Below are 21,636 nucleotides of genomic sequence, written 5' to 3' on the forward strand. Positions count from 1 at the left end.
GTGTAGAGGGTCTTGGTTTAATTAGATTCCATTTGTCATTTTTTTGCTTTTGTTGCAAGATATAACTTTTAAATGTCATCTACCCTTTCCCATTACCTTCTGCCTTCCCCTGCAGGGCCCTGGGCCCCAAGTCATAAAGGTATGCTTAGGTTTTGTCCAATTATTCTGAGAACTGTGAAGGCATGGAGATGAGGTGGGGACCAGGAGGCAGCGTTTAGAAGTAAAAAAGCCACACAAAGGCATAAAAAAATAAAAGAGGGGCACTGTAGGAATGTATTGATTGAATTGCTAGAACATCTCTTAGAGTTTGGACAGATAGGAGAAATATTCTTTGCATATCCTTCTTGCTGTGGCTGGTAAAAGAAATCTATGCAACATGAGATTTATGAAAACACAAAAGTGTGACCTCAGGTTCTGAGTTGGAAAGAGAAACTGGTGAGTTTCATCCTTCCTGTGTCCCCTTCAGAATTTGCCTTGGTTGCTTTCGCTGTTTCCTGACTTGAAGTCCACACTCAGCTATCACTTACTTTCCTGCTCCTGTTTGTAACAAATGTCCAGAGATCTTCATGGGTGCTGTCTCCCTTCTTTGCTTTATTCCCTTCTTTGTGTTCCCCAGTAGGGCTGTCATCCCCATCGCTGCATTGTCTCTCATCAAAACCACTGGTGGCCTGGTCTTGGCAAAGCCAATATCCAAATCTTACCTGACATCTCAGCAGTATTTGACTTCGGTGACCACTTTCTCCTTTTTGAAATGCCATCACAATGTGCTTACCTGTTTTTTTTTCTGTTGCCCTCACCTCCCCTCCATCCCCCTTCCTGCTAAATGTTAGCATGTCTCAGTCCTTGGCCTTCACATGTACTTTCTCATATGTTGATGATGTCAACAGATCCATAATGTTAAACACCGTGTATACTTTATGATTCCTAATTGATTTCTCCAGTCTGAGCTTCTCCCCTGAGCACCAGATTCATGTATGAAACTGCTCCCTTAACATGTCTTTTACGAAACTCCAGCTTAACATAGACTAAGCATTTTATCCATCCATGGTATTCCTTTCATCCCAAGCCTTCTTCATTTCAGTAACCAACATTACTATCTCTTCAGGTGCTTTCTATTAAGCTCTGTAAGCCTCAGTTTCTGATCTGTCTAGTGGAGCTATGCTAATAGTATCAGCCTTAGAGCCTCAGTTCCTTCATCTGTAAAAGGATCATTGTAATACCTGCTTTGCCTACTTTTTTGGGTTGCCATAAGATAAAATAAAAATACTTTGCAAATTGTAAAGTGCTGGACAAATGCAAACTACTGTTATATCATTGGAGGATTGGAGGTACCTTATTTAAATATTTATATAATAAATTTATCTTAGATTTTTTCTTTGGCTAGTAAACAGACTTTTTTTTTTTATGAACTGGCACATTTCCTTCTGGTAGTTGACAAGGGTACTGTTACTCAATATGTTTGTTTCTTTTCTTTGACTTACAGGAGGCTCAGAGCAAAATGTAATGTTTAGCTGTACTCATTCTTCTTCTTTTTTCTTATTTTTATTTCTGAGATAGGGTCTCACTCAATCACCCAGGCTGAAGTGGGGGTAGCACAGTCATGGCTCACTGCAGCCTCCACTTCCTGTGCTTGGGAGATCCTCCTGCCTTAGCCTCCCAAGTAGTTGGGACTACAGGCACACACCATCATGCCCGGCTAATGTTTATATTTTTTGTAGAGACAGGATTTCACCATATTTCCCAGGATGGTCTTAAACTCCTGAACTCAAACCACTTGCCTTCCTAGGCCTCCCAAAGTGCTGGGATTACAGGCATGAGACATCATGCCTGGCTCCTCAATATTCTTGAGTTAGCTTTTAATTATGATTATGTTCTCTTTTTAAAAACATGTTTTATTAATTTTTTCTCCCTATTTTAATCACTGTGGTACATTCATCTTTCATTAAAAACATTTTTAATGAGACGTTTGTGTATGTGAAGATTCTAGATATAAACAAATAATAGATCAATAAACGAACTAACAAGTAAATCCCATGGCCATGACCCATCCTATTCAGAGATACATTATCATATTTTATCATCATTGACCTGAAATACAATTTTTTAGTAAGCTAAAAGAAATATTTTCAAAGTATTTATTTTTGGGCCATGAAAATGAAATGATTATTAATTTAAATATTTCTTATTTTGTGCATATTTCTTAAAATATATATTTTTTGATAAATCTAGTTGCTGTTTTATGTTATCACAGAGCCAGTTTACTTTTTTAAAACAGTAAGCCCTGTTTGTAACATGTGGAACACTGGAAATATAAGCTGTAAACTGAAATAATATGTTTTCTATAATAATTATGAATTCAACTGGATGGAACAGAAAACTTAAATGACAGCAGCTATTCTTTCCCATGCAGTGGGAAGGCGAGTGGTGGATGACTCAGGGCCAGCACAGGGCTCCCGATATTATAAATGTCCAGGTTGCCTCCCTCTTCAGGCTCGGCACCCTAATTTGGAGACTTTTGCTCTCAGTATCATAGGATGGGTCTCCAGGCATAGAGAATGCATTCCGGGTGGGGAAAGAAGGAAAGAGCAAAGGTAAACACTCAGCTGAATCTACGCTGCTTATCTGGGGAACAATACTTCCCCAGAAGCTCCATTTGGTACATTTCTGCTTATGTCTAATTGGACAGAACTGAGTCACATGGCCATTCTTAGCTGCAGGGAAGTCTGGAAGGCTCAATATTTTTAACAAGGCACATTGTTGTCCTAAATGAAATTGGCTTTCTCTTAGTAAGGAAAGGAGAAGAATGAATATTGGATAGGCAGTCAGCGCGGTCTGTCAGGTTTCCCAATTTCTTTTGCTTTGGGAGTCAAATTTCTGAACACAGAAGATATTTCTAGCAATGTAAACGGTGTTTCAGGAACCTATCATACTTCATTTTTTAAAATGAAAATCTCACTTTGACAGTGGCTTTGAGAATTGGATGAGGCACATATGTGAAGGACCTATAAGACTTCACTGACGTAGTGACTCACATGATGTCAAACATTCATCATTATGACTTCTGAAAAACTGTACCACTTTCCAGCTTTTGTTTTCCACTTTTCCCCTTTAAAAAGTTTGTAAAAGTTTAAGAGGTACAAATGCAGTTTTGTTCCATGGCTGTATTGCATAGCGGTGAAGTCTGGGTTGTTAGTGTATCCACCACTCAAGTAACGTACATTGTACCTATTAAGTAATTTCTCACCTCTCACACCCCCACCCTCCCACCTTCTGAGTCTGCAGTGTGCATTACTCCACTGCCAGTGTCTATGTGTACTCATTATTTAGCTCCGCCTTATAAGTGAGAACATGTGGTATTTGACTTTCTGTTTCTGAGTTATTTCATTTAAGATAGTGGCATCCAATTCCATCCATATTGCTATAAAAAACATGGTTTCATTCTTTTTGCAGCTGAGTAGTATTTTATATATATATCATATAATACATAACATTTTCTTTATATATATCTAAAATGTGATCTCTCTCTCTCTCTCTCTATATATATATATATATATTTTTTTTTTTTTTTCTTTAATCAGTCATCCACTGATGGACACTTAGGTTGATTCTAAATCATTGCTATTGTGAATAGTGCTGCAATAAACACACGAGTGCAGGTATCATTTTGATATAATGATTTCTTTTCCTTTGTGTAGATAGCCAGTAGTAGGATTACTGAATTGAATGGTAGTTCTTTTGAGAAATCTCTGTACTGTTTCCCATAGAGGTGGTACTAACTTATGTTCCCACTAACAGTGTGTTTGCACTACCTTTTCTTTGCATCTCGCTGACATTTGTTATTTTTGACTTTTTTTTTTTTTTTTTTTGGTGGAAGTTTCACTCTTGTTGCCCCGCCTCCCAGGTTCAAGTGATTCTCCTGCCTCAGCCTCCCAAGTAGCTGAGGCGCCCAGCACCACACCCAACTAATTTTTTTATTTTTATTTTTAGTAGAGATGGGGTTTCACCATGTTGGCTAGGCTGGTCTTGAACTCCTGACCTCAGGTGATCCACCTGCCTTGACCTCCCAAAGTGCTAGGATTACAGGCGTGAGCCACTGCACTCTACCTATTTTTGACTTTATAATAACCATTCTGACTGGTATAAGATGATATGTCATTGTGGTTTTAATTTGCATTTCTCTGATGATTGGTGATGTTGAACATTTTTTCATATGCTTGTTGGCCATTTGTATATTTTCTTTCAAAAAATGTCTCTGCATGTCTTTTGCTCACTTTTTAATGGGGTTATTTGCTTTCTTTCTTTTTTTTTGAGTGTTTGAGTTCCTTGTAAATTCTGCATATTAGTTCCCTGTCAGATGGATAGTTTGGAAATATTTTCTCCCACTCTGCAAGCTGTTTGTTCACTCTAGTGATTGTTTCTTTTGCTGTGAAACTTCTTCATTTAATTAAGTCCCATTTGTCTGTTTTTGTTTTGTTGCATCTGTTTCTGAGGTATTAGTCATGAATTCTTCGCCTAGACCAATGTCCAGAAATGTTTTCCCTAGGTTTTTTTCTAGTATTTTTATAGTTTCAGATCTTATTTAAGTCTAATTCATCTTGAGTTGGTTTTTGCATATGGTGAGAGACAGAGGTCCGGTTTCATTCTTCTGCATATGACAATCCAATTTTCTCAGCATCAGTCATTGAAAAGGGTGTCCCTTCCCAAGTGTGTGCTTTTGTTGACTTTGTCAAAGATCAGTTGGCTGTAGATATGTGAATTTATTTCTGTGTTCTCTATTCTGTTCCACTGATCTATGTGTCTATTTTTATACTAGTACCATGCTGTTTTGGTCACTATAGACTTGTAGTATATTTTGAAGTCAGGTAATTTGATGCCTTCAGCTTTGTTCTTTTTGCATAGGATTGCTTTGGCTGTTTGGGTCCTTTCTGGGTTCCATATACATTTCATCATCTTATTTTTGTATAATAAGCTTCTTATTCCAAAATGCACTAAATAAACACAGTATAAGAATTAATTTTTTGATATTACAGTTTCAGGGAAAGACACACTCATTAATTTACTCAACGCCATGTTCACTAGTCAAAGAATACCACATGGGACACTTTTGAACTGTGTGCCCTATTTGGGTGAGCCCACAAAATTTTCCTTCATGTGTTTACGCCAAGTGAGGTGTGAAGTGGCAGCATCTTCTACACATGTTGAGTCTCTTCCACATGTGTACCATTCACATACATGTTAAAGCACTTTCACGTTCAGCCTTTATTTTGCCCTATGTTTTTCTGCACTACATTTATTAAGTGTAAAATTAAGAATTGATGAATAAAGTGTGCAGAAAAAAGAAGAGAGAATGAGAGTAATTTTTACTATTTTATATTTTATGTATAAACTTAATTTTAATTTTCATATTGCTGTTCATTGCTTATGTCAATTTCTTTTTGTTGTTTAAGTGATACATTTTCCTATCTGTAAATGTTTTAAAACTTGGGTTGAAATGAAGTACATTCTATTCCCTACCCATTAATATTTATGAAAAAACTGAAGGTTAATGACTTTTAAGTTATGGACAGATTTTCATGAATAAAGTTTTTCAGCAAGGGATAGCTGTGTGTGTTTTAAGTCTCTGGGTAGATTTACATAGTACAGAGAATGGGGAACTCAAGTTTGTGTGTTGAGGCATATATAGGATATTGTTGTATGCATTATCTTGCTTCCCAGCAGCTTTCTGGGAGCAAGCACAGTAATCCGTTATTCAGGAAAGTTGTAATGGCTTTCTGCTCTGTCAACTTAGCTTTGGTGGAACTACATTTCCCAGAGCTCCCTCCCCTGCGTGGCTCTAGTTTTTTGTTGTGTGGGTCTGGAAGGCAGAAGGGAAGCCTCAACACCTGTGAACACTCACTGACCTGGAGGCTGTGGGCAGCGCTGCACTGGACCCTCAGTTCCCCCGGCTCCCATCCACCCCTTCCTTCAGCTTCTCCAAGTCCTGGGCTGCACGGGTATAGCTCTATGGCATATGCACCAGTTATCTTCTCCATGTTAACTGCATCATCAAGTTTGATGGTGGTGAGAATAGACATGGGCTCCAGTCTATCCCTGTGGGTTCCTTCTTCACACCTAGCTTTTCTTCCAGCTAGCCTTTCCTGCTGACCTCAGTGACTTCAGGCCCCTGTCAGATGCAGAAGCAATGACCTTTCTAGGCTTTTCCACCAGCTCCCACATTGCTTGCCCAAGATCTAGTCCATGTAGTGAGTCCTTAATTCTATGCCACCCATGAGGTTCAAACTCCCTGAGTAAGCCCTGACTGTTTACTGATCTAGAAATTATCAGACTCAGAGAAATGATATCCCTCAGATTTGGCAGTGCGGCTCCTTCGGGGACCTGGGGAGGTGAGCACAATTTATTCAACTCCTGTGCCAGGCCCTGGCTCAGCACTGTTATTGCATTTAATCTTCACAACAGGTATTATTACCATTTTATAGGTAAGGCAGCTCAATTTTTCTTAGGGCTAGCTCTACAAATAATTTTTTTTTTGTCTTAGAACAAGTTGATGTCCAAAATTTGCTTTTTATGGAAAATCTGTCCTTGTAAAAATATGACTCTGGAGACAAATTTTCTGAGCAGTAAATACCAGAAACCCAGCCAAAAAACTTCAGCACCCTGTTGAGATTGGGAAAAGGCAACATTTACTTATTTTCACTTAAGTTTGTGACTTAGAAAAAAACCAACAGTGATGGTTTTCTTCTTCTCTGTTAGGCCTGTGGCTGCAAATTCTTTGCATGGCCGTTTATTCCACTGAAGCAAATGATAGCCCAAAAGTCCTTGAGATATGTGAGCTGCAAAATTCTACAGCTGTATGCTCATTTTCCAGAATTCAGAAAAGTGCAGTGCTCAATTTGGTAAACATCACTTCCATGGAAATTAAGTTTACCCAGGTTGTGTATTTGAATATTAAACATACCCTGCTATGAATCAGGATTGCTGGTTGACCAGCTGGCTAACCATTTCTTTGTGTTCATTCTTCCTCGTGTCTTTCAATACTCCAGGCTGGCATTCAAATGCCAGGTCCTGACCATGTTTCTAAAGAATACATTTGAATGCAATTACTAAGCCTCCTTTAGAAGTCCAGCAGCCCTGTCCATTATAATAATTGATAGTCTAGAAACTTGTTAGAGAGAGGAATTTAATCAAAGGTAGAAGTAATTTATAGGGTAAGTCCGACATATACATACTTTCTCTAAGCCTTGGTTTGATTGGTTTTCATTTTTGGGATGTGTATTTGACATTTGAAACAATTTTGGTCAATAATGCTTTCATGTGAGGCTGAGAGTTCTTTGACCTATATATAGAAAATGAGGGAGAGCCAAGAGAAATTTGGTGCTGGTGGCGACTGCTGAACTTTCAGGATCATTAAAATATACTGCTAACTGCATGAAATAAGCACATTTGACTCAGGTTTCTCCTTGGGGATGGTATTGGCCAGTTTCTCAGGAGAGAAGCCCTCTTCCTCTCCCTTACCAAAGACTCTGTCTCCAGTTAAACAGGGAGCTGCTTCTTTGGTTATTAGTGGCTGCCCCACCTTTGTGCATCCTTGGTGTTTAGCACTGATCATCTTATGTACCAACATCTTCCTACTAGGAACCCTGAGATTCTTCCTGAGCTTTTCCTGGACTTGGGAGCTTGTTGTCCTGGGCATATGAATTCCTGGGAGTTAATGTAGAAGCAATGGCCTGTAGCCATTCGTGGATGATAGATAGGAACTGATGGGTATACACAGCCACACCCTGCCACCATGAGGGAGAACCATCAGGTATATTCCATATAGTTCCTCATAGTTCCTCAGTGGGATTGGGGCCCAGTTGACCACAGAAGGAACTTCCTCCTTTGCCCAACCTTTTACTGGATTCCTTCCCTTCCCTTACTTTCTCACTCCCCTAGCAGTGCTTTCTGGGAATATCTCCTAACTAGACTCTGCACATGAAATCTTGTCTCATAGTCTGCATTGGGGGAGCCCAAATCAAGATGATGGTGTTCATTGTTGTACTTGCCAGGACTTCCTTTGAGAGCTAAGCCTGAAGAGTAAAGCCTCTTGTGCTGATCAGATGAATAGATTATTACTGGTGGGCCCATCTGCAGAAGGAAGCACCCAAGAGCAGATGACAGAACTGAATTCCAAGGTGAGTTTCTGCAGAGACAAGGTAGAGAGGAGCAGAGAATTGGGCACTGATCAGCAGCGGAGTGGATGAAGGGTGAAACTTTACTGACCTGGAGCAGCGGTCTAAGTCCACAGGACACTGGCCCGGAGAGTCTTCTTTCTCTGCATACTTCGCAAGGCGCTTCCTCTTCTTCTGTCTTCTGTTTACCCTCCATGTATGAGCTGATGACTCTAACATGTCTAGTCCTACCTCTACACAAACTCCTAAGATATGCTGACAGCACTCGTCACAATAAGTGACAATTGCAGCACCCGACGCCCTTGGTGGACCTCAAACTCAGCATGTCCTGAACCAAGTTCATTATTTTCACTCCATAATCCTCCTTTTAACCCCACTACAAAAACACTGAATATTTTCCATCTTCAGCATTACTTCCTTTAGTTAAGCAAGCTCTGCACTTCTAAGCAATTTGCTGTTCCTATCTTCCATATCCGACTCCTCACCAAAACCACTCCATTCTGTCCTGTGAATACTTCCCGAGTGAGGCTTCTCCTCCCCATCACTGGGTTCATGTTCCCATCATTCCACATCACGCCTGTTCAGTCATCTCATGACTCCTTCTACTCTCCCCCTTCATTTATCCCTCCATTTTGCAACCAGAGCAGTCTTTCTAAATGGTGAATCTGACCATGTCGCCCCTACCACCAAAACCTCTGTTACTTACAAATAAAAGTTTAAATCATTTTTTCTGGCATTCGAAGCTGTCCTGTCCTTGTTCCATTTTTCCCTTATTCCATCTTTTCCTATCTTGCATGTTCCTCTATCTCCATGCTCCATGTGCTCGAGACCAGCACTTTTCCAAAGTGTGTTCCACAGAATGTGGATACTTTGAGATGCTCCTCTGCAGAAGGGTTTCAGGGTAAGAAACTGGAAAGCACTGCTCCCTTTGCCTCACTCTTGGATATTCAAATGGTGCATTAGGACATTCTAGACTCTTGAGAAGTCCTGAAATGAAGAAATGTGTTTAATTTTGTTTAACTTAATATTTCCCAACTTATGTGACCATGGAATCTGTTTCTCCCCTTTACAGAATAGCAGCTATTATTAGTCTTGTAAAGGACTAGTATTCCTTGGATACACGCCACTTTTTCTAACCGCACCAGACTTCACATCTGAAACATGTCAAACTCCAGGACTAGAGTTGTTTTTTATTTATTTATTATTCCTCAAGCTCTTTACTTAGTCTTAAATGATTTTACCCCAGTGTGTCTCTTAAATGCCCGACTTATCCTTTGGGGTCTAGCTCAGATGCCACACTCACCGTGCAACCTTCTCCAACACCCCCCAGCATCCCTGCCCAGCACTTTTGGTGCCACTTTGATAGGAGTGGTGTTTTTCTGTCTTGTAGTGTAATTAACTTACATACTTATTGAACTGCAAGATCTTTGAGGGCAGTGTTTAATTTTCTTTTTTAAAAAAATGATACCTACAGTGCTGCACAACTCTACTGACTGCAAATAATGACCGATCAAGCTTTTCTTTCCGAATTGATTTTATATCAGGTCATTATTCTCTGTGAACAACAAGCAGCAGAGGAGCATGGTTTCTTCCGGGTTGGATCTGGTTCGAATACCAGCTGGGCTGCCCACAAGGTGATGATTTTGGCAATCTATGGAGCTTCTCTCAGCCCCAGTTTTCTTACAAGGCTGTTGTGAGAATTAAATGAGTTAATCTATGGTGGTGGTGGTGGACGGAGGCTTAGCATGGTACCAGCTAAGTACCATAAATTTCAAAACCACAGTGATAGTAAAGATGGTGATGGTGATGACGCCCATAGTGATAATGGATGACAGGCACTTAGCGGTCCCCAGGTATGAGACCCCATACTAAGTGCATTGCAAGCACAATTTTATTTAATCATCACAGCATCCATATGAGGTACATGTTATTATTCTCATTTTACAGATGATGAACCCAAGGCCGGGATCTGAGCTGTGTAGTCTCACTCCAGAGTCAGTGGTCTGCTTAACCATCACACAATACTGTAGACTGACCTAGTAAAAATATTTACTAGTTGTTATTTTTATTCACAAAGATTGTGAAACATGTGGAATTGAACAGAAAAAAGGATACTAGAAACTGCTGGGTTGGAGGAAACTTTGGTGTTGAAACCTGTATTTGTCACCGTCACTAACTGTGAGGTCTGGAGCCAAATAAGGCTGACCTAAACCTCACTTCTTTTATCTGTGAAGTGGGCATAAAAAAGATATTTTTACCTCAGAGAAAGAAATCAAATCATTTAAATTGCTTAGCCCAATGGGTGGTTCATAGTACTTTTTTGGTGAATGGTAGCTGTTGTTATTATCACTAACTTATCACATCGGCATACAAGAAGACACACGACCTTAGATAAAAAACTGCTGGCTTATGGTTATAAAGATTAGAAGCACTGCACCTAAGTTGTTAGTTCATCTTTTCACTAGAGGGAGGGAAAGAATCAATTTAACTCTGAAATTGCATCCCACTTTCCTCTGAAAAATAAACAAGCAAGCAAGCAAGCAAACACAAAAAACACAAAATCCCAAAACCTCCCTCTTTAAAATCCGGGACAGATTACAAAAGGTATCTGGAAAACACGGAGCCCATAGCAGTCCGGAAACAGGTGCAGCTGCAGATCTTTGCTTGTGCAGATGCAGAGCCGAGAGGGGCGTTATCGCCCATGACCCTGAAGCCCACTGAGGCCGTGTCCCTGGAGGTTCGCATCCAGCCTCTCCTCTTTAACGCTTTGCTGCAGCTCAGCTGCAGTCTCCTTCCATCTCCCTCCGCCGTCCGTTAGACCCCAGCTGCTCTCCCTTCGGCCAGCCCTTGGCCCCCTTGTGCCACCCTTACCGCTTCTGCGGAAGTGATGTGGGAATCACAGGGTGGAGCGCGTGATTTATGGACAACACCCCGTCCGTAAACTCCCAGACAGAGGCGGGGTCCGGGGCTAGCGCGGCATTCAAGGCTTATCGTGCTTCACTCCAGCTCACCTACTCAACCGCACTTTCGCTACCCACCTGCAGCCTTTCTGTGTCAATCATCTGGGGCCTCTCACGACTAAGGTTTCAGGCTTCAGTGTCCTTGTTCACCCTGGAAGCCTGAAAATTCAAAACAACGCCTGATTCGCCCTTGTTCTCTCATTCTGGAATATATTTTCTCTCCTTTAGCTCTGATTTAAATCGATTTGTCTTCTCTTCCATGAAGGCTTCTCTTACGGACCAAGACAAAAGATATTTTACCCGGAAGGTTCACTTCCCTCATCATCTCTGCCTGCAGAGTAGTTTCCTTATCTTCTACTATAGCCCTTAGTATTTCCTAATCTATCTTATGATTGCAAGTTGACATATTTATGTTTCAACTATATTGTAAAATCCCTATCAGATTAACCAGCCACATCTCTCTTTGGCAGCATCCAAGCAGATCTGGTCTTGAATATTGCTTCTGCAACTCTCTCTCACTTTGATGTTGCATAAGGTATCCAATTTCTCTCTTTTATTCATTGTTAGTGTTATGAGTATTGAATTTATGTAACTGCAGGCTAACTGTTAGCTAATCTCCAAACCCACTTCTTCCAGCTAGACATAATTCTGCAGCCTCTTTTAGGATTAGGTATGGTCATGTGACAGAATTCCAGCCAGAAGAGTGTGAGCAGGAGTGATGTTTGCCATTTTGGGACCTGACCCATGAAAACTTCCTGTGCAATCCTCCGTGCTTGTTTCCATTTCTGCAGCAAACTTGGGTGCCATGTTTTGAAGATGGGGTGTGGTAGCAAAATTTCAAGATGTTCTCCAATGATCCTTGCCTCCTGGTGTTCACGCCCCATGTAATCCTCTGCTGTACTTAATACGATGGATGTGTGCCACCAATAGGATATTGCAGAAAGGGCAGTGTGTGACTCCCAAGGTGAGGTCATAAAAGCTTTGTGGCTTCTGCTGTAACCTCTCTGGCATCACTCTCTTTGGTGGGAGCCTGTCACTATGTCATAAGGACACTCAAGCAGTCTTGTGGAGAGGTCCACATGGTGGGGAACTGAGACCTCCTGCTGGCTGCCAGCACAAATTCTCATGTGAGTGACCATCTTAAAAGTGGATGCTCCAGTCCCAGTTCAATCTTCAGATGACTGCCACCCTACAAGAGACTCTAAGCCAGAACCACCCAGATAAGCCACTCCCAAGTTTCTTACTTATGAAAACTGATAATGTTTGTTGTTTTAAGCTGCTAAGTTTTGGGGGTAATCTGTTATGCAGAAATAGCTAACCGATACAGGGGGCCACAAAGTGAAAGGGGCTTAGGTCCCTGTGACTCCCTAAATTGGAGCTGCCCACTGAGACTTGGGCTTTGTCTCTCTCTAAGTGGGAATTCCAAAGCTTAAGCTCCTGTAGCTTTATGATAAATCTGCCTTTGTTAGACTCCAGTACATGTCTCTGCTTATTCAAGTCTTTCTTTTACGGCTGTTAGTAAAATTTTGTAATTTTTTCCTCTAGGTTTTAAATATTCCTTTTTTTTCTTTTCATTTTCTTTTTTCCTCCTGTTTATTTCTATTTCTAGCCATTTAATAGTTGGTTTTGCCTTTGTAGATTGAATGGAATTTAAATGATCTGTGTATGTTGATCTTTATATTCTGCAACTTTACTCAGTTCTCATGTAAATAAATAAATTTGCCAGTTAATCTTGAATTTTCTAGATAATCATATCATGTGCAGAAAGTAACAGTTTTCCTTTCCTTTGTCAGTGTCATTTCTTTTTCTTATTCTGTTGTGTTGACAAGTACTTCCAATAGGATATTGAATGGTTATGGTGAGAGTAGTTCGGTCTTGTCATTTACATGTCTCACCATTAAGCATGAGACTTGCTAGAGACTTCTAGTAGATTGAATTTAGCACATTCTTTTTGATGTCTAGTTTGCTAAACATGTTTTTTTATTTTTTATTTTATCAGGTGTTGTTTTGAACTTTATCAAATCATTTTTTGAACTTTATCAAATCTCTATTGAGATTATCATATAGTTTTTCTAATTTAATATATTAACACAGTTGTTAACATAAATAGATCTTTGTGATTTCAAATGAATCTTGTATTCTGAATATAATCTTTATTTGGATATAACATATGATTCTTTTAATATATGTTGTTGAATTTGACTTGCTAGTATTATACTAAGGTTTTTGGGTGCATATTCACTAAAGAGTAGCACTTATTATTTTGTTTTCTGGAGTTGTCCTTCCCTGATTTGGATTTTTTTTTTTTAAGCTAGTGAAATGAATTGAGTAACTTTTCATCTTTTTCTGTTCTCCTGAGCAATTACTGTACTAGAGGGTCTATTTCTTTAATGTTCAGTAGTACCTCATCCCTAAATCTGTGTGGGCCTAGTGTCCTTTTTCCCCCCCTGTTTTTTATTAAAGGACTAAAGCTTTGAATGCTTTTACAGTTTCTTGCAAAGTTTATCATCTACTCAGCCTTTCTGCTTTTTTCTTAAAGTTAATTTTACTAATTAAAAAAGTCTTCTCTACAATTCTATATTCTCTTTCTTTTTCTTAAAATTGTTTATTCTTTACTAATTTCTTAGTCAGATTTTCTAAGGCTTTGCCTATTTTATTAGTTTTTAATAAAATATCTTTTGGCTTAATAGATTAATTGTAATTTTTTGGTGTCATATTTTAGTAGCTTCTTTTACCTTTATTCATTCACTTCATAAATTTCCTGTATGCTTATTTTGATCTTTTTCTAGCTTTTTGAGCTAAAAGTTTAGGTAATTTATTTTTAGTCTTTCTCATTTTTAGATAAATGCATGAGCGCTGTAAAATTTTCTTTGAGTACAGATTAATCTTTGCCTGATACACTTTGATATAAAATGTTACATGACCTATTAATAGTGTATAATTGATAGTTTGAGTTTTAGTAGCTTTTTGGATCTGTGTTTTAAATTTTTAGGTAGTTCTTATTGTCATCTTCTTTTCCCTATTTATCTTCTCTGTTTCTCTTCTTATTCTAATTTTACGTAAATATGGTCACCATATTGGTGTATGACTTCTTTAAATTTGTTGATAGTGTTAAATCCTTAATATTTTTTGTTCCTTTGGCCATATCAATGAGAGCAGTAATTAGGAATTCCCTACCGTGATAATAAGTTTGTCAATGTCTCGTTTTGGTTTTGAATCAATTTTTGCTTTATAAGTTTTGAGGTTAGCTTACTTTTGATTAATATTTACCTGGCATTTATTTTTGCGTCTTTTGTTCAACTTTTCCTTGTCCTTAGCTTAAGTTATGTGGCTTGAAAACAGTGTAGAGCTGGATTATGTTTTTGTTTTACTTCAAGCTGATAATCTCTCCCTTCCATTAGTGAGTTTCATTCATTCTGGTGTATTGTAATTATTTTTACGTTTGAGCTTGCCTATTCTCATCTTGCCTTTTAATTTCTGTTTGACTCTTTGCTATGCTTCTATTTTCTCCTTCAGTGAAGTTTAGATTGAGCCAAAGTTTCACAATTTATTTTTATTAGATTTTCTCTCCCTGCAAGTTTAGATATTATGTATTTATATAATTTACATATCTTATTTCCATTTTATATTATATCTTATTTCTATTATTCCAGTGGGTCCCCAATGATATTTAACCATATTTACAGAATGTAACAATGTCTAAAGCCTGAGCTCACATTTTTGGGGGATACAGGTGAGTAGGTGAATAGAGGAGAACCTAGGGAGTCTATGGTTCATAGAAACGTCTGGCCAGAGTCCAGGCAGCAAGGAACTGTGAGGAGGACAAATAGAAAGTCGACAAAACCGGCAAAAGGAGCAAGCCAGGAAGCCCAGAAAAGCAGAGAGTCTCAGAGGCATAAATATCGGTCTCTCGTGGGACTGTTTACGGACCTGCCAGTGTGCATGTGCGTGTGCTTCTGAGTATGTGAATGTGTATGAATTATGCTTGCACATGTGTATGCGAGTGTGTCTGTGTCTGTGTGTGTTTGTTACTCTGAGAATTGAGGACAAGGGGAGGCAAAAGGTAAACGGAAGCAGTAAATATGTCCGACAGTAAGCCAGGGTTCGTTTCCACTGGACATAGTACCAACGAGCAAAGTCTGAAGGGGAAGAAGACCGTGAGGGGACTGAGCTCTTCCTGTCACAGGGGAAGAACACGTGAAAGGTGGATTTGGAAGAGTGGGTTTCTTTCCGGAAGAGGAATGGATCAAGAGAAATTCCATCTACTTGCATCAGAGGATACAGGTTGACCTAGAACCGTGACCTGGGGAGACAGGACTGGCGTGGTTAGAAATATCTCCTTTTTCACAGTGAAAGCCCGAATGACGTTATTTCTGAGACTTTGATCCTGTGCTGTTGGTGTTCTGTTTTGTACACTAGCTATCAGCACAAGAATCGTTTGTTGACAATGGTTACTAAAGAAGTTTCAGATCTCATCTCAATGTAATCTGTACTCTGATTAAATTATAAACAGATTTCTAGAATTCAACAATGATAGTCCATATGGTGTAGGAAGGGAGAATTCAAATAGAATATTCTATCATTCGGTGACGAGAGCACTAGTGACATGTCAGTTTATGAGAAACAGATATAGTACATAAAATATTCTCATGTCTAGTTTACTTCTCTCCGCAATCAGGGTTATGAAATCTTTTCTGAGCTAACTGATGCACAAAATGAAGTTAATTAATATGATTTAAAAAATACTATGTTTTTCATTCTACACGGTGTTTTTGTTGCTAATAGAACTAAAATCTCAGCACATTCACTTCCAACCCAAAATGAAATGCAACCTCTCAGTGTGACGCGGGCTTTCTTCCTACTCTGTTTCCTGTCATAATCTGTGTTTTGGTGAGTAAAAGGACGAATGGACTATGACTTATGCTTATAAAACACCTTTTATTTTACCATCTGTAAGCCTTATCTAAACACGACTGATAGTCCAGAACAGATATGGAGACAACAATGCAGTGAATTAGAGAATAAAAGCACTGATGGGAGGAAGCAAAAAATAGAAACCAAGGCTGTGTGCTTCATTTAAATGGTAAAGCTCCTGTTTAGAAAAAAAAAATCAAACTATTTGAAGTCACTTTGGAATGCTGAGTTTTCTTTTTTTAAATATATATATACACATATATTTTATTTCAATAGCTTTTGGGGTACAGGTGGTTTTTGTTTACGTGAATGAATTCTGTAGGGGTGAAGTCTGAGGTTTTAGTGCATCCTTTGCCTTAGTAGTATACATTGTACCCAATATGTGGTTTCTTAAAAATCCTTCACCATCCTCCCACCCTCTCTTCTGAGTCTCCATTATACCACCCTGTATGCCTTTGTGAACCCACAGCTTAGCTCCCACTTATTAGTGAGAACATGCCGTATTTGGTTTTCCATTCCTGAGTTACTTCACTCTCAGAATAATGTCCTTCAGTTTCATCCAGGTTGCTGCAAAATACATTATTTCATTTTTTTAATGGCTGAGTAGTATTCCGTGGTGTATATAGATTACATTTTCTTTATCTGCTCATCTGTTGATGGGCAAGTAAGTTGCTTCCATATCTTGGCAATTGTGAATTGTGCTGAGATAAACATATGCATGCAGGTGTTTTTGATATATGACTTATTTTCCTTTGGGATACTGAGTTTTCTAATGCAGGTTTTGCTGTGTGCACTAACTGGAGAGGCCTTGGTAGCCTGTCATCTCCTTCCACCCTGTGGCTCTCACTGCCTGGGAATTCACGTTGTTCCTTTTAGCAGGCCTTCACCTCACACCTTTATCCTGGCCCCTTGCCTCCTTGCCCCACTTGAGCTTCACACCTCCCACTGGCTTCTATTTGCTGCCACATAACTCCAAATGGCTGTGACCAAGGGCCAAGTTCACCCTTCCATCCTACCTTGAGTTCTCACTCTGACGTCCAGGAATATCAGCACTAGAGTCAGCCGCACACTCCCTGTGGGATGCTAGCTGCCTGTTCTGGACGTGAGAGAATTTATCTAGTTGCTGACCCTTCCCAGCTCCTCCTTTCAGGGGACGTGGTGTCATTCTGGCACTGTCCTGTCCTAACCTAGCCCTGCTGGTCTCCATGGTTGCAGCTGGATATCCAAACACCCAACACACATAACCATGGCTCTGTGCAGTGAGGAGGAGACAAGATCTCCCCAAACCATTCCATTGAGATTTCCTGTGGTTGGGTTCTGGTTGTATTTCTTTTCTTTTTTTTTTTAGACAGAATTTCGCTCTTTGTTGCCCAGGCTGGAATGTAGTGACGCGATCTTGGCTCACTGCTACAACCTCTGCCTCCCGAGTTCAAGCGATTCTCTTGCCCCAGGCTCCCTAGTAGCTGGGACTATAGGCACCCACCACCGCGCCCAGCTAATCTTTGTATTTTTAGTAGAGATGGGATTTCACCATGTTGACCAGGCTGGTCTTGAACTCCTGACCTCAGGTGATCCATCCACCTTGGCCTCCCAAAGTGCTGGGATTACAGGCTTGAGCCACCGCACCCGGCCCTGGTTGAATTTCTTAAAAGAGTTGCATGATTCACTCTAGAACCCCCTCATTCTGCTCAAGCAGCAAGACAGGCTCCCTTCAAGCAAGGGCCACTGTTAATCAGGAAAAAGAGGTGATCAAGAATGTTCTCAATTTAAGAGGGTCAGAAACATAATCAACTTCTGGTTGATGATGGGAGGCCTGTTTTAAAGTTTGGTCTTGAAGTCTTAAGCATGCCTGTTCTGGTCATGAGGTACCTGGGGAGGAGGCTGGATGGCAGAGAGCTGGGAGGCGCTGCAGAGCTCCTTCAACCAGGAGGCTGCCTTCTTCCAGGGAGAGGCACACGGGAGACAGTTGAAGATGCTGTCCTGATTAGATCCAGGTCAGTATTTCATCTCTGTGGGAGCATCCCATTGGCCAGCTTGTCATTCCAGAATCTCAGATGCATGCCTTTCAATTTCCCTTCCATCCCCACGGCAGTCTGGGTTGGGATCCAGCCTCTCACCCTCCTGGGCTGCCTATTTGTAGGATCTCTCCTCTCTCACCAATCTCATGCAGCAACCAGCATTACATTCCTGAAATATAGGTTGTTGCAGGTCCCTTTTTAGTCTACAGGATGGAGTGTCAACTTCTGGGTGTCTGACCAGCTTCCTTCACACGTTCTTATAACCTATTGTATTGATTTAATATCATTTTCTAAGGGGTCTCTGCACCTGGATGCGCTGAACCTTTGCGTATTTGGTTCCCTGAGCCTGGATAGCTCTTCTCTTCTTCTTTTCCACTGATCATGAGACTTCACAATTGTGAAATCCTTTCTTTAATGCTTCCTTTTGTGGGACGACCCCCTGAGGTAATCAGTGGGGTTCATTGATGTCCCCCCTCTTTTCCTCTACACCACTCTTTTATGCATCCTGTCTGGCCTCGTGTTGAAGTTGGTGTTTCTGGGCTCCAATTAGGCTCATTGATGCTCTCTCTTTTCCTTGAATTATCATGAGCTGAATTTATTTGTCTTTGAAAAAATTATCTGTAAATTGGGTCTATCTTTTAAGTATTAACCTTATTTCTCTCAATTCAACTTATTTCCAAATAACTATTAGGCGTACCCATTAGGTGATGAGTTTTTAAAAAAATAATTTGTCACTGTAGAAATATTCAAACATATATAAAAATAGAGAGAAGAGTCTAGTGAACTCCCACATCCCCAGCACCCAGCTTTGTCAGTCCTCCTCCATATTGTGTTGAAGTAAATCTCAGATATCTTTCTACTATAGATATTTCAACACGTTCCTCTAACAGCTTAGGAAACTTAAAAAATAACCATCATACAATTTATTACTTAAATATATTAGTATACTTTCAATACCAGATGGTAAGTTTCTTGCAGGATGGAGCTGTGACACCCTTGTCACGAACAAGCCTAGTTGCTAGATTCATGCTCACAGAGGTTGCTCAGCTCCCTATTAATGAACTGATTGATGAATCAATTAAATGACATTGTGATCATTGGCTATCACTGACACTTGCAAAAGGCAGCTCTCTCTTGTGCTGATTTCATGTTAATCTCATCTAACTTTAAGGAGTTTGTTTCGTGACACATGGGTTTTAAAGGCCAGTACTCCACAATTCGTGGACACTCTTCTAACATAAAGTAGCTATTTTTTTTTTTTTTTTTTTGAGACAGAGTCTTGCTCAGTCGCCCAGGCTGGAGTGAGGTGGCATGATCTCGGCTCACTGCAAGCTCCGCCTCCCGCGTTCCCGCCGTTCTCCTGCCTCAGCCTCCCAAGTAGCTGGGACTACAGGCGCCTGCCACTACGCCCGGCTAGTTTTTTGTATTTTTAGTAGAGAAGGGGTTTCACCGTGTTAGCCAGGATGGTCTCGATCTCCTGACCTCGTGATCCGCCCGTCTCGCCTCCCAAAGTGCTGGGATTACAGGCTTGAGCCACCGCGCCCGGCCCAAAGTAGCTATTAAGCAAACCAACCTTAAAGTCAGGCTGACAGGGACCTTAGTGTACCAATTCCATTTCCAGCTTTATAGACTCAATCAAGTTATTTAGAAATTTAATGTTTCTAAATCCAGTTTTCTTATTGGAAAAACAGAGTTTCTAATAGTACTTATCTCCTATGATTTTTGTGTGGATTAAATGAGATATGAAAACACAAGGCAGTGTTGGGTACTTAGTAAGTGCTCAATAAATATTATCTGTTCTCATTTTTTATGTCTGCAGAGTATTAATGTCCTTTTTTCTCCCACTTTTAAATGCTGGAAGAAGATTGAAAATGGCAACTAGCATCTCATAAAATGACATAGGATAATTTAGAAAAGTGGGGAGGTATTTATATCTTAAATCAACACTATATAAACATCCATGTGAGCCAACAATATTGTGTGCTCTCCAAGTGTTTTGCAGAAGCAGTGGGGCTCCTGCTGAGACGTGGTCTTGCCAAAACCCTGCAAGCTCCAAAGATGGTCTTTTCAAAATCTTTCTTCTCTATTGCCCCGGGCCATGTTCTTCCAGAAAACTGCCTGCAAGCAATTTCCTTAATCAAGTTGCTAAGGGCAACCCCAAAGACACAACATACCAAGCTATCTGTCCATCTGAATCCCAAAAGCTTTCCTTGTGCTTCCTGCTCTGACCAAAGAGGCATTCGAGGCACATGTGAGAGAACAGCTTTCCAGAAACCACACTGGAGTCCACAGCAGAGCGGAAGGGGCAGGAGGCATTGGGACCGTTTCCAGATTTCTCTCTGGCCCCAATTGTCTAGATTTGCATCCAATCACTGCAAGAGTTTATCCAAAAGTTGTTAGAAAGATTTGGGTTTCACACAGAGTTATGAAAACAAGGTAGAAGGCTGATGTCTTCATTTCCCATGAAATCTTGTGGGTGTAAATGAAACATGTTTTAGTCTCAAATCCTGGAGCTGCGAGGTTCACAATGGAGAAATATCCAGGTCTCTTGAACAAGACTGGATGATAACCAGGGATAGTTCCCTTTTTTCCCCACATTCGTTTATGAGTCGGTCAAACTGTGTTCTACTCATAGGAGATTCTTAGACATGAGAGCTATGGGACAATCTCTTTTCAGATCCCGACAGTGTCCCTGGGAAATCTTTCTGTTCTTAGTAAACATCAAGTCAGATAAATCAATAAGGCTGGTGTTGGAGCTGAAGGTAAAACAGGAGGCACTAAATCACAGACCATGCCAATTCATGTAATTCTTAGCTTTGGGAAGTGTTTAATGCTGTGTAATAAACACCATCAAAAATCTCAGCAACATAAAACAACAATCACTGATTCTTTAAAAATCATGGGCCTCTAGGTCAGAGGGCTGATCTTGGCTTCAGGTTCCCAGTGGGTTCAGGCTTCCTCCATCTGTCTCTCATTCTGGGACCCGTGATGACCCAGGATGTAGTCATCTCATGGTTGTTGCTGAAGTCAATTAAAGGTGAGCAGAAATGTGATGTTTCTGAAGCCCTGAGCTTAGAATTGGCACACTGTCGTTTTTGCCCATATCTTACTGGCCGAAGCACAATACATAGACAAGCCCAGAATCAACGGAGAAAGTGAAGTCCATTCACAGTGACTCATGGCAATGGTGGGAAGGAAGCAAGGGTTGCGAGCAGAGAATACAGTTTACTCCACAGCGTAACTCAAACAAGTCGGCCTGGCAGGGCCAAGGTCAGTCTTACTTTCTTGGCAACTGGGGTGGCATTACACACCGGAGCTCAGTGGCCCATGGCTGAGATTGTATATTAGGAATTACAATCCAAGCAGCCTGAAGTACAGCCCAGGCTTGTGAATTTGGAAATTTCCATTCTTGGGAAATTTGTTATTGCTGTGTGCCACACCCCCTCCCAAGGTATAAGCAGTGCAGTAACTAAGTATTTTTAGGACATGCAAATCTACTATATTTTGTTGACTACAAGATAATAGGGCACACAGGATTTTCCAAAGCCACAATTCCAAATGGCATGAACTAGAAGC

The 21,636-nt window shown here is 40.3% G+C and overlaps 1 long non-coding RNA gene across 10 annotated transcripts in view; it reads left to right on the plus strand.

The window, feature by feature from the left end:
* Positions 1 to 9,151: 9,151 nt before the first annotated feature.
* LOC139358521 (uncharacterized) overlaps positions 9,152 to 21,636 on the plus strand; it is a 188,096-nt gene continuing 175,611 nt past the window's right edge. For all 10 annotated transcript variants that reach the window (XR_011613612.1, XR_011613609.1, XR_011613613.1 and 7 more), the window contains exon 1: positions 9,152 to 12,255. This is a non-coding gene — a long non-coding RNA (uncharacterized lncRNA). The remainder of the gene's footprint in view (positions 12,256 to 21,636) is intronic.

Source organism: Macaca nemestrina, chromosome 15 (assembly GCF_043159975.1).
Source record: "Macaca nemestrina isolate mMacNem1 chromosome 15, mMacNem.hap1, whole genome shotgun sequence".
Classification (NCBI taxonomy): domain Eukaryota; kingdom Metazoa; phylum Chordata; class Mammalia; order Primates; family Cercopithecidae; genus Macaca; species Macaca nemestrina.